The 14,301-nt window shown below is 47.6% G+C and overlaps 1 protein-coding gene across 2 annotated transcripts in view; it reads left to right on the forward strand.

Annotated features, from left to right (window-relative positions):
* The window catches only part of LOC141098684 (cytochrome P450 2D15-like), a 404,919-nt gene that overhangs the window by 233,455 nt on the left and 157,163 nt on the right, over positions 1-14,301 (forward strand). The gene's annotated exons all lie outside the window — the stretch shown is intronic.

The raw sequence follows: 14,301 nt of genomic DNA on the forward strand, positions 1-14,301 counted from the left end.
GGCCTTCATCTGCACTTGCTTCATCTGGCTTCATGGGAGCGATCCAGAAATGTTCAGGTACAGATTGCACTTGATGTGGTCATGCTCTAAGTGTATTTAGGAGGCCGTAATGGCACAGCATTTATTAAAAATATATAGAGTAGGATCCCCCATATGAGATTGCCTTGGCGCGGCGAGGTGGCTCAATTGAATTGATCAATTTTTTTGCTAAATATCTCATTTTTGAATACAGCTAGACATTATGTGCATATGCACTCCAATTTATGCGTTCTAACCTTAAGCAGTGCTGGCTTCCCCCCCTATTTTCTTGTTGTTGGTTTGTGGCTCACCACCACTGTTGCCGTGCACGCTTGGTTATGTCCGCCATAATTTTTCTGTGTTCATTGTGATGGATTAGGCTGCTGTGCACACACACGGCAGCCCCACCCTGCCCCAAGCTTTATTTAATTGTGCACCTGTGTCTGGACCAACATCGCCCTTCATCTATGTTTGCTGGTCAGGCAATGTGTGGAGGCCATTCCTGATATGTCTGTGTTCAGACCTGGTTGGCCTTCATCTGCACTTGCTTCATCTGGCTTCATGGGAGCGATCCAGAAATGTTCAGGTACAGATTGCACTTGATGTGGTCATGCTCTAAGTGTATTTAGGAGGCCGTAATGGCACAGCATTTATTAAAAATATATAGAGTAGGACCCCCCATATGAGATTGCCTTGGCGCGGCGGGGTGGCTCAATTGAATTGATCAATTTTTTTGCTAAATATCCCATTTTTGAATACAGCTAGACATTATGTGCATATGCACTCCAATTTATGCGTTCTAACCTTAAGCAGTGCTGGCTTCCCCCCTATTTTCTTATTTTTTATTAAAACATAACTATTTTTCCTTTGATAAAAGTTTTATTGTTACAGAAGACAGGTGTCAGCATGGGGGCCAAATTCTCACCCTCACTGTCAAATATTGTTATGTTTCACTGGGAGGAACTGTTTTTGTATAATGAAAAAAATTAGTATGTTAAAAACATTATGTGGTTTGGTCGTTATATCGATGACCTCCTCCTGGTTTGAAATGGCACACAGGAGGAAGCCGTCAAATTTATTGGGTATATCGATGAAAATCAATTTAATTTAAAATTCACATATTTTTTTCATGAATGTTCCATTAAGTTTTTGGATTTGACTTTGACTGGGAATGCTATTAATCATACCGTTGCTTTATCACCTTATGAAAAACCCACAGCAAGCAATTCTACTCTTATGGCCAATTCCTGCCATCCCCCGCATGTAATTAAAAATCTCCCTTTTGGGGAACTTATAAGAGTAAAACAGAATTGTACTAGTAAGGATGTTTTCTCAAAATAATCTAATATAGTTTGCTACAATTTATCTATGAGGGGCTATGTTCTGTCCTCACTGAATAAGGCAGACTTTATTGCAGTTATACAGTCAACTAAACCACTATACCGGGGTCCAATAAGGAGACTGTAAGTTGAGTCTGTGCTTTTACTGAACGTGATGATATATTGAAAAATCAAAGAAGAAAAAAGCGTATAATGAACATTCAAAATATCAATTTTTAGTCACAAAAAACATAAAACACAAATACATATGCAAAAAAGGTGCCAATAGTGCAAAATCATAAGCCCAACTGAACTATAAAAGTGACACCAACACTGGGCAGGTATGAATTATTGTATCATTATACTTATGGATTCCATGCAGTTTTACTCATGTACTTCATTAAAAAACCTTCAATCAAAAGGGAAAATCCCATAATAGTTGTATAAATTATACTAGCAGCCTTAGTGAATAATAGTCTCATACATAGAAGACATATAAGTTAGCTGCTAACTGCAAAGAATCACATCAAAGAAACATCCATAGTAATAACCTACCAAGCTTCCAGTGATAGTGCCGCTTGGGGTCGTTAGGGACTGGAACCAAGGGTCTTGCGTTGATTATAGCTATGGTTTCTGCCATGAAGGTGATTAGGCTTTCGTGGGTAAGCCTCGCTGCTCCTTCTTGAAGAAGAGTGGAGTCAAGAATTCTCCATACTATACCAATCATTCATTCCCAAGATCCACCCATGTGAGAAGAGTGAGGCGGGTTGAATGACCATGTGCAACTTTGGTCACTGAGGAACCTCTCGAGAGTCTTATAGTCTAGATTTGAAGGTACTCCTAATTCTTTTGCAGCACCAATGAAGTTGGTACCTCTCTCTGAACATATATACTTGATAGGACCACAGATGGTAATAAAACGTCTCAAAGCATTGATGAAGCTGGAAGTGTCAAGTGACTCAATGAGCTCTATGTGGACAGCTCTGATTGACATACAGGTAAACATGACAGCCCAACGTTTACTATTGGTTTATCTGCCCCTCGTATGATGTGTAACAACTGACCAAGGCCCAAACACATCGAGACCAATGCTCGTAAAAGGAGGGTCTGGGCTGAGTCTATCTGCTGGCAGGTCAGCCATCTTTTGGGTTTGAGTGGAACCATGAAGCTTACGGCAGATAATGTATTCGTAGATGACACTACTGACGAGTCTCTTTGCACCGACAATCCACAGGTCAGCAGTTCTCCTTCTGTAAATAGTCTTCCTTGGTGCTTGACCAGATTGTGGTAGCGATATATGATTAAGTAGGCCACATGACATTTTCTGGAAATGATAAGAGGGAATTTCTCCTCAAACTCCATTTTGGCTTCTTTGAGTCGGCCTCCTACTCTCAGCAGGCCGTTGTTGTCAATGAATGGGTCAAGTTTTCTCAATGCGCTGCTTGCTGGTATTGGAGGTTTGTTAATAAGACATTGGATTTCCACAAAGTAGGGTTCTCTTTGAACAGTGAAGATGATGTGGTTTCTGGAGGATTCCAAGTCCGAGGTAACATAGGTATTTTTACAAAGATGCCAACCTTTACATTTTTCTGTGTCACAAGCTCTGGTGGTCCTGAATGAGCGAGCTATATGAGTCAGGCAGGTAATGGCTCGAACAAGTGACTTCCAACTTGAAAATTTCCTGAATCTGTGAAATCATAGCTGGACAACAGAGGTCGTTGTATGAAGTGTAGACACCGGAGGATGGATTTCAGCATTTGAGTTCTCTCCCACTAGTTCAAAGGTTCCTGGAAAACATTCCTCAGTGTACAGTAGTTTTGGTCCTGAGAGCCATGTTGTGCTTCCTAGTCGACTTGCGTCAACTGCTCTAGTTGCATGATCTGCAGGATTTTGGTCCGTGAGAATGTAATGCCAATGTTTTGGATGAACTGATCTCCTAACTCGCAGCACTCTGTTATTGACATAAACGTAGAATCGCCTAGTTTCAATGTGGATGTATCCCAGGACTACTTTGCTGTCTAAGTAGAACTTGGCTTGTGTCAGGTCGATATCCATTTGCGATGCGATGAACTCTGCTAACTAGTGTTGAGCGACTTTTGGTTTTTTAGGGTCGAGTTACGTTTCATGAAACCCGACTTTTCCAAAAGTCGGGTCGAGCAAAATCGGCCGACTAAAGGGAAAAGTCGGGGTCGTCCCGAAACACGAAACCCAATGTAAGTCAATGGAGAATTAAAGTCGGCAGTGAGAGGAGGACAGGAAACACACCAACAGTGCCCATTTGAATGCCAAAAGCATAAATTCTTGTTACTGAAGCTTGTCAACCTTAATTAACTTCATAATACTAGTTACGCACTGAAAAATGGGGGTTATTTGGCTACAGTTGTGGGGGGGAGGGCTGGCTCCAGGTTTTCGTGGGCCCAGGGCCAAAGAGCGCCCCTTTAACACATACCACAACTCATGATGCTCCGATATGGCAGAGAAATAGCAGTATAGTACAATGAAAAATACTTCACTTCTTACATCTCATGACTGATATCCATTTTAAATTCTCCAATACCTCCAAAAATGGACAGTATATAACTCCATACAGTATTATGGCCAGCGCTTAGTGTGATATACAGAGTAATGAGGCCCATATATTTCTCCATACGGAATCATTATTCCCATATAATGTTTCAAACCGTATATGATGAGCTCCACATAATGCTACAGTATATGTTGGTCCCAATGGATGAAGCTCCACTGTCTTATGGGCCCAAATAATGCTCCATATATAATGGGCCCCATTTCTACTGCTCTAGTGTATAATGGGCCCTGTAAATGCTGCTCCAGTGTCTGATGTCCACCTTTGGAATGCTCCAGTGTATGGTGGGCCCCATATATCATTCACCAGAGTATAGTTCTCCCCAAAAATTGCTGTCCCAACATTGAAAACAATTACATAAGTCTCCTTGCTAGGGAATCCCTGCACTACTCTGAACTCCTTGTCGTCCCCATCTTCCATCTCACTGCACTTGGCTGTTTAGGCCCTCCCACCGGCAGAGACACTTTTGCGGACTATGCAGTGCCCTGTGCCAGTGCCATCGCCCATGAGTATGCCCCCCACCTGCTCAAGGAACCTGCACTTTCATCTGCACCTTCCTCTTTGTCACCGTGTAAGGCGGTATAGTATGCGGGAAGGGGAACCTGAGTTTCCTCTGGGTCAGATTCTGGCTGTGTAGAGTGCGAGGGGAATGTAGTGGTCTGGGTCAATGTACCAGCAGCATCATACAGCAGTGGCTGGGCCTCAGTGCACTTGTGGCGTCTCCAAGAGTACGGTCGCCACTGTGGCATTGCCTTCCTCCTAGGGAGTGTGTTGTCAAGCTTGGGAGCAACGAAGGATCTCTCTAGCTGTGAAACCAACACACAACACATTTCCCACTCCAAGCCAGCAGGCAGACCTCTGAACCTGACTGCTGAGGAGCTGCTCTCTGTGGTCGGGAGGAAGTAAGTTAGGGCACTCTGTGCAGGGAAGGGGAAGTGTGTGGACGTGAGAAGGGGAGCTGGAGGATGAGTAGAGTTAAGGCTCACTCCTAGCTGGAGCGCATGGTCCGGATTCTGGTCTCTGAGTTTGTAGGGACACTGATGTTCCTGCAGCAGAAACCGGGGGAAGTAGCAGCTATAAATGCTCTGTACCAAACTAAGGCTTGGAGGCCCCAGCATCGACGTGTGCGAGGCAGAAGGAAAAGGCTACAGCTGTCTGCCATACAAGTAAAGTCTGAGGAACATCTGTTAGACAGGAGGCGTTTCAGTGAACCACGGTCCTGTGAGTGCTTCCCCCACAAGCGCTAGAAAGGAGACGTTCAGGAAGGTACATGTTGGCAGAGTGTTGGAAGGGAGCTTTCCATTCTGGTCCCGGAGGTTGGCGGAGGTCCTGACCCGGAGGACACAGCACGGAGGCAGGCATCTGTATAACCTGCAGACTGTGAGTAAAGCTTTGGAACTGCACGCTCTGGTGTCCTACAGTTATTCCAGCACCGCTACATCTGGGTACCAGCACCTACACCGCCTGTGCCTTTCCCCCATCACTACATCTACACTTCCCTGGGACTCCAGCTCCACCTGTGGGGAGCTTCACCATCTTTGCTGCACAACACCATCAGTCCCAGAGGATCTGCATGCAGCATCGGCCTAACATCTATGTTGCCGAACACCACAGGTGGCGTCAAACTATCTATATAAACTCTTTACCATTATACCACGCCATTTACATGGGCGCCCAGGGCCACCGTCCGGGTCACCGCTGCTGTGACACATCCCACTGACACCGGCCCAGTACCGAGTACCCCACAGCCCTGGGAGGGTGACCCATATGCCGACTGCTGATCGGGCGGCGTTATTCCCACGAACCTCCAAACAGCGTCCCTGAAGGCTAAGTTTTTGGTTTCCGGGGGCAGTATGATTGCGAAGCTGAACCTTAAAGGAATGTCCAAAAGGGCACCACAAGGAGTGGAGCCTGTGGCTTAATTGGACAGCACCCGGGAAACCACTACCATACAAGCTACAGAAAAGATGGACAGATTGCAAGCTTTGTCAATTCTGTGTGTAGTGTGGTATGTCCATTTGTAGTTGTGCTAGCGATTTCTCAGCTTTATTCCGTTAACGTCCGAGACTCCGGCATGGCCCCGCGGTACGCGTCAAGCTTACTAGAGGGATACGCGAGGCTGTGGCACGTGAGATCGAGCAATAACAGGTCTAGCATTCCAGTACATGTCCGGGGCTGCATGCACGCTACACTGAAAGGACCAGCTTTTGTCGCTTACAGGTGCAGATAACCTGCTGAACTCCGTTAGTGATGGGGATCTGGGATTCCGATTATTCCCCGCGAATGATGATTTCCCAGTAAGTTCAGGTCAACCGCAATTCCGGAGTTAGGCCTAACCGTCATTCCTGAAAAAATTACGTGTCCAAACCAGAGGTGCTGTAGCTTGCTTAACAGCTCGGCAGCCGTTCTCAGGCCCAGTATGGATTCAACAACATTGTAGAAAGTTGATAAAGGGTACAGTTTCACCGGATAACACGTATATATGTAGCCTAGTTTACACATTAAAAATATATGTCTATAGATCAGGAGGCAGACTCAGATGTTCTCAGGCCCAGTATGGATTTGACCAGATTGTAAAAAGTTGAGAAAGGGTACTTTATCACTGGATAGCAGGTATATATAGCATAGTTTAAACATGTAAAATCTCCGTGTTCTCAGTATGGATTACACAGCAATCTAAAAAGTGGAAAAAAGGAAATGCATTTGAGGAGTACACAACTATGTACTTTTGGTGTTATTTTTAAATCTTCATATATATTTCTGTCTCAGTAATACAGTCCAGCCTCTCCGCAATAGGAAATGAGATGCATACAATTAGTGACATAAAGGCTATTGATTGCAGAAACCTAGGAATTATTATTCACGGGAAAAACTTCTGTCACAATTCTCATAGGCGATGCTGACCCTCAATTAATTTGTGTGTTGAGACAGTGAAAACATTTCTTTGTGAATAAAGTCTTGCTGTATCGCACTTCCGTTGATTCCATCACTGTTACTCATCTCAATCCAATTTTTATCACAGGGAGCGATGTAAACATGGTGCTCACTGGCTATCATGATCTGTCACGTAACTTTGGAGTGCAAAAGACAGAAGCCACAGGCCGTAGGCGATTCTATTTGATTGGCATGAGAGGGCACATTTTGAAATGTGCGCCGGAATGTCACACGTTTGTGAGTAGGAAAACTGTGAAAGCTGATGATAAACCACCACTGCATGTAATTGTGAGTCGACGTCCATAAGAAATGGAAGCCACTGATCATCTGGAGCTAGAGCCCGGCCAGCAGGACAGGGCATAGCTACATCTTAACCATCATCTTTCAGTTCAATCAATTTGTAGTGGCAGTCCCAGTGAAGGATTTGACAGCACAGACTAAACAGTGGAGGAGCAGGGAGAGGTAAACATTGCAAATGCTGGGGCCCTGCCCAAGCAAGGGGGGCCCACTCGTGGGCGTCGGTACTGGCACTGGGCCCCTCATAGTACGGCGGTGTGTCTGGCGGCGGGTGTGCACACCACTGTCAGAGACACTTGATTGCACTATGAGGGACCCTATGCCAGTGCCCGCGCCCAAGAGTCGGCCTACCCACCTGTCCAGGGCAATGGCACTCACATGGTTTTGTGCGCTAGGTGGTGACCCCGGCCATGGGGGGGGCGCCCACTTAGGAAGGTTTACAAAGTGGCATATGTAGATGTGGGTCATTCAGCTGCTGCAAAAGGCGATATAGGTCAAGTTCGCGGAATAGGAGGAGGACCAAAGCAAGCCATTTTTCTGGCAACCTATCTGTCATCAAGGGAAGGTGGGACAAAATTCTTGGAAACCCATGCATGGTTCATTTTAGTGAAGGTTAGATCATCCACATTTTGGGCTGACAGACGGGTCCTTTTTTCTGTCAGGATTGATCCAGCTGCACTGAAGACTCTTTCCGATAGCACACTTGCAGCTGGGCAAGCGAGCTCCTGTAAGGCATATTGTGCCAATTCAGGCCAGGTGTCCAGATTAGCGGCCCAATAGTCAAAGGGGAATGACCTGTGCAGGAGAACATCGATATGGGAGGAAAAGTAGTTGTTAACCATAGTTGACAACTGCTGTCTCCTGTCACTTTCCATCGATGCAGAATTACCAGTTGTGTGAGCGGTCCGTGAAAAATCAGTCCACAACATTGTCATGAAACCCCTGTCTTCAACGCCACTTCTGCTGTGTGCACCACGAACACCTCTGCCAAGCTGCCGCCGGCCCTTACGGCTCGTGTGAGAACCATCACCGCTGCTGTGTGCTGGTAATGCCTCAACCAACCGGTTAACCAGAGTTGCTTGTTTAGTAGCCAATATTAGGTCAAGGTTCTCCTGTGGCATGATGTTTTGTAATTTGCCTTTATAGCGTGGATCCAGGATGCTGGCCAACCAGTAGTCATCATCGTTCATCATTTTGGCAATGCAGGGGTCCCTTTTTAGGATCTGCAAGGCATAATCTGACATGTGGGCCAATGTTCCCGGTGTCAATGATGCACTGCGAGTGCTGGTTGGAGGAGCACTTTCTGGCAAATCCACATCCCTCCAGTCACGCACAAACCCTGTACCAGACCTTGCCACGCCAACATTTTCACTTGCCCCACGAGATGCATCCTCCTCCCCTAAGTAATCATCCCCATCATCATCCTCCTCCTCTTCTTCCTCCACCTCATCCAGGAGAGGTCCCTGAGCAGACAATAGCTGAATGTCATCAAGGATTCCCTCCTCCTCTTCCTCCTCGTCAACATTGGCTGCAGACACCTGCTCCTTAAGGTGCGTCAAAGTTTGCATGAGCAGACGCATAAGTGGGATGCTCATGCTTAGGATGGCGTCGTCTGCGCTTACCAGCCGTGTGCATTCCTCAAAACACTGAAGGACTTTACAGAGGTCTTTCAGCTTCGACCACTGCACACCTGTCAACTCCATGTCTGCTCTCAAAGTGCCTGGCCGAGTATCCTCCCACAAATGCATTATGGCCTGCCTCTGTTCGCACAGCCGCTCCACCATGTGCAGGGTGGAGTTCCACCTTGTTGCAATGTCGATAATGAGGCGGTGGTTGGGAAGGTGGAGCAATCGCTGCAGCTTCTGCATACGAATGGAGTGTACAGGCGACCGGCGGATGTGCATAATCTGACATGTGGGCCAATGTTCCCGGTGTCTATGATGCACTGCGAGTGCTGGGTGGAGGAGCACTTTCTGGCAAATCCACATCCCTCCAGTCATGCACAAACCCTGTACCAGACCTTGCCACGCCAACATTTTATTATTATTATTATTATTATTATTATTTATTGTTATAGCGCCATTTATTCCATGGCGCTTTACATATAAGGCGGGGTATACATAATAAAAACAAGTACAATAATCTTAAACAATACAAGTCAACTGGTACAGGAGGAGAGAGGACCCTGCCAGCGAGGGCTCACAATCTACAAGGGATGGGTGATAATACAGTAGGCGAGGGTAGAGCTGGTCGTGCAGCGGTTTGGGCGATCGGTGGTTACTGCAGGTTATAGGCTTGTCGGAAGAGGTGGGTCTTCAGGCTCTTTTTGAAGGTCTCGATGGTAGGTGAGAGTCTGATATGTTGTGGTAGAGAGTTCCAGAGTAGGGGTGATGCGCGATAGAAATCTTGTATGCAATTGTGGGAAGAGGAGATAAGAGGGGAGTAGAGAAGGAGATCTTGTGAGGATCGGAGGTTGCGTGCAGGAAAGTACCGGGAGACGAGGTCACAGATGTATGGAGGAGACAGGTTGTGGATGGCTTTGTATGTCATGGTTAGGGTTTTGTAATGGAGTCTCTGGGCAATGGGGAGCCAGTGAAGGGATTGACAGAGGGTAGAAGCTGGGGAATAGTGGGGGGACAGGTGGATTAGTCGGGCAGCAGAGTTTAGAATAGATTGGAGGGGTGCGAGAGTGTTTGAGGGGAGGCCACAGAGCAGGAGGTTGCAGTAGTCAAGGTGAGAGATGATGAGGGCATGGACTAGGGTTTTTGCAGATTCTTGGGTGAGGAATGAACGGATTCGTGAAATATTTTTGAGTTGAAGTCGGCAGGAAGTGGAAAGGGCTTGGATATGTGGTTTGAAGGAGAGATCAGCGTCAAGGATTACTCCGAGGCAGCGAGCTTGTGGGACTGGGGAGAGTGGGCAGTCATTTACTGTAATTGATAGGTTCGTAGGGGGGGTCACGTGAGATGGGGGAAAAATGATGAATTCTGTTTTGTCCATGTTGAGTTTCAGAAATCTAGCGGAGAAGAAGGATGAAATAGTGGACAGACATTGAGGGATTCTGGTTAGTAGGGAGGTGATATCTGGTCCAGAGATGTAGATCTGTGTGTCATCAGCGTAGAGATGATACTGAAAGCCATGAGATTCTATGAGCTGTCCCAGGCCAAAGGTGTAAATAGAGAACAGCAGGGGCCCAAGGACTGAACCTTGTGGGACTCCGACAGATAGGGGGCGAGGTGAGGAGGTGGTGTGTGAGTGGGAGACGCTGAATGTCCGGTCTGTTAGGTATGATGAGATCCAGGATAGGGCCAAGACTGTGATGCCGAGGGATGAGAGAGTCTGTAATAATAGGGAATGGTCCACTGTGTCAAAGGCAGCCGACAGGTCCAGGAGGAGGAGGACAGAGTAGTGTCGCTTGCTCTTGGCGGTTAAGAGGTCATTGGTGACCTTAGTAAGGGCAGTTTCAGTGGAGTGGTGTGACCGGAAGCCAGATCGTAAGCGGTCGAAGAGGGAGCAAGAAGAGAGATGGGAGGACAGTTCAAGGTAGACGTGTTGTTCCAGGAGCTTGGAGGCGTAGGGGAGAAGTGATATAGGGCGATAGCTAAATACAGAGGATGGGTCAAGAGAGGGCTTTTTGAGGATAGGTGTGATGGAGGCATGTTTAAAGCTTGAGGGGAAAACACCAGTTGTTAGTGATACGTTGAAGAGATGGGTTAGGGTTGGGATGAAGACTGTGGTGAGGTTTGGTATGAAGTGGGATGGGATCGGGTCGAGTGCACAGGTGGTGAGATGTGATCTTGAGAGTAGAGTGGAGAGTCGATCTTCTGTAATGGTGGAGAAGTTAGTTTTGAAGGTGGAGGGCTGGGAAGTCGGGAGGAAGGGCTCTGGGGGTTGTTGACCAAAACTGTCTCTGATGTTATCAATCTTCTGCTTGAAAAATGAGGCAAAGTCTTCAACTGAGATGAGCGGGGAGGGAGGAGGTGCTGGGGGGCGGAAGAGAGAATTGAAGGTGTTGAATAACTGTTTAGGGTTGTGAGACAGGGAGGATATGAGAGATGAGAAGTAGGTTTGTTTAGCTGTTGCGAGTGTGGTCTTGAAAGTAGTGTGGGACTATTTGAATGCCATGAAGTGCTCGTTGGAGTGGGATCTTTTCCATCTGCGCTCAGCAGCCCTGGAAACTCGCCTCAGCTCTTTGGTCAGGCTGGTGTGCCAGGGCTGTCTGTTGATTTTGCGAGTTTTGGTATGTGTAAGTGGGGCAGCGGATTCCAAAGCTACAGCTATTGTGGTGTTATATAGAGTGGCAGCGTCATCCGCATTGTGTAAGGAACTTATATCTGTAAGAGGGAGGAGGGATTCAGAGAATGAGTGTAGGTCAAGGTGTTTAAGATTCCTGCGAGGGTGTGAAAGTTTGTGGGGTGGGGATTGTAGACATGGAGTGAAGAGGGAAGAGAAATGTGAGAAGGTTGTGATCAGAGAGAGGAAGAGGTGAGTTAGAGAGGTTAGATAGGGAGCAGAGACGGGTGTAGATGAGGTCCAGTGTGTGGCCATCTTTGTGGGTCGCTGTAGAAGACCATTGAGTGAGGCCGAAGGAGGAAGTGAGAGATAGGAGTTTAGTGGCAGCTGAGAGGGAAGTGTCAATGGGGATTTTGAAGTCGCCCATGATGATAGTAGGGATGTCCGCGGAAAGGAAATGAAGTAACCAGGTGGTGAAGTGGTCAAAGAAGGTGGTGGCTGGCCCTGGGGGGCGGTAGATGACAGCCAGTTGGAGGTTGGAGGGGGAGTAGATGCGCACAGAGTGCACCTCAAAGGAAGGGAGGGTAACAGAGGGTGGCAGTGGGATTGGGGTGAAGGAGCAGGTATCTGACAGGAGAAAACCAACTCCTCCGCCATGTTTGCTGCTGGGGCGGGGGGTGTGAGAAAGGTGGAAGCCGCCATACGAAAGTGCAGCAGGAGAGGCTGTGTCAGAAGGGGTGAGCCAGGTTTCGGTGATGGCGAGGAAGGAAAGTTTGGTAGTAACAAAAAGATCATGGATGTAGGAAAGCTTGTTGCAGACAGAGCGAGCGTTCCACAGAGTACTGTTAGTGGGACTGGGGAAGCGGGGGCTGGGTGAATGGGTATAAGGTTGGAGAGGTTACAGAAGGTTGTGGTAGAGCGTGGATGGGAGGTAGAAATGACTGTGGGAATGTGGTGAGGAGGACCAGGATTTGGAGAGATATCACCAGCAGTGAGAAGGAGCAGAGAAAGTGTTAGCAGGTGGGAGCAGGAGAGGGAATGAGGGGGCTGTCTGTGTTTGGAGACAGAGGATTGTATGGTAAGGAACAGTTTTGAGGTGGAGGTGAGGTGGATGGGGAGGATTGAAGAAGAGATGAACAGTTCCTTACTAGGAGTAGGGATTAGGGGAATTAGCAGAAAGTGAAGGATTATAGGGGTGACAGTGAAAACAAACAGAAACATTGTGTACAGTGACTGTGTACAGTTACCTTCAGTTCCCTTCTGGTTCAATTCTGGTTTTAATTCTTAAATTAATCTTCACACTTCTAGAACACACTTATAGGAATCACACCGCAGACTGAAGTCTTTATGCAGACTTGTGCTCTGCAATATATGTACAACTAAGTGCAGTAAGGTGTGAAGCAGAGAGGAGTGGTCTCTGCTGATCTTGGTCAGACAATTAAGAGTGGACCAGATGCATATGACCAAGCCAGAGTAAACAAGGTCATAAATAAAACTGGGGTAAGCTGAGGTTAGCTGAAAGGCATACCATGTGAATGCTAGGTGCAGAGGCAAGTCTATGTGCAAAGCTGGGTGATGCACTGTGTGCCCTTCATAGACAGACAGCAGGAGAGCAGGAGAGCTGGGTGGATGAACATACCATGTGAATGCTAGGTGCAGAGGCAAGTCTATGTGCAAAGCTGGGTGATGCACTGTGTGCCCTTCATAGACAGACAGCAGGAGAGCAGGAGAGCTGGGTGGATGAACATACCATGTGAATGCTAGGTGCAGAGGCAAGTCTATGTGCAAAGCTGGGTGATGCACTGTGTGCCCTTCATAGACAGACAGGAGAGCAGGAGAGCTGGGTGGATGAACATACCTGTCAGAAGAATAGAGATGCTTGTTAGAGTGTGATGGTGGCAGGTAGCCACTTGCCCCACGAGATGCATCCTCCTCCCCTAAGTAATCATACCCATCATCATCCTCCTCCTCCTCTTCTTCCTCCAACTCATCCAGGAGAGGTACCTGAGCAGACTATGGCTGAATGTCATCAAGGATTCCCTCCACCTCTTCCTCCTTGTCAACATTGGCTGCAGACGCCTGCTCCTTAAGGTGCGTCAAAGTTTGCATGAGCAGACGCATAAGTGGGATGCTCATGCTTAGGATGGCGTCGTCTGCGCTTACCAGCCATGTGCATTCCTCAGAACACTGAAGGACTTTACAGAGGTCTTTCAGCTTCGACCACTGCACACCTGTCAACTACATGTCTGCTCTCAAAGTGCCTGGCCGAGTATCCTCCCACAAATGCATTATGGCATGCCTCTTCTCGCACAGCCGCTCAACCTTGTGCAGGGTGGAGTTCCACCTTGTTGCAATGTCGATAATGAGGCGGTGGTTGGGAGGGTGGAACAATCGCTGCAGCTTCTTCATACGAATGGAGTGTACTGGCGACCGGCGGATGTGCGCGCACAGTCTTCGCACCTTCTGTAGCAGGGCTGTTAACTCTGGATAATTATTGAGGAAGCACTGCACCACCAGGTTCAAGGTGTGAGCCAAGCAAGGTATGTGGCTGAGTTTTGAAAGGGCTATGGCTGCCACAAAATTACCGCCGTTATCACTAACTACCTTGCCTGCCTCAAGATGTACACTGCCCAGCCATGACTCAGTTTGTCACTGAAAGTACTCGGCCAGCACCTCGGCGGTGTGTCTGTCACCCAAACACATCTTCTGCAACACAGCCTGCTGACGCTTTCCACTAGCTGCTCGATAGGGGGACACCTCGTGTGCAACAGTGGCAGCTGCAGATGGAGTGCTCGTACGACTGCGCTCTGTGGACGAGCTTTCGCTTCTGGAGGAGGAGGAGGAGGGTGGAACGCCTACAGCCAACTGTTTCCTATACCGTGGGCTAGGCAGCACTGTCCAACCACCGCTGTCCCC

This window comes from Dendrobates tinctorius, unplaced genomic scaffold, assembly GCF_039654945.1.
Source record: "Dendrobates tinctorius isolate UK_male_01 unplaced genomic scaffold, ASM3965494v1 ptg000094l, whole genome shotgun sequence".
Taxonomy (NCBI): Eukaryota; Metazoa; Chordata; class Amphibia; order Anura; family Dendrobatidae; genus Dendrobates; species Dendrobates tinctorius.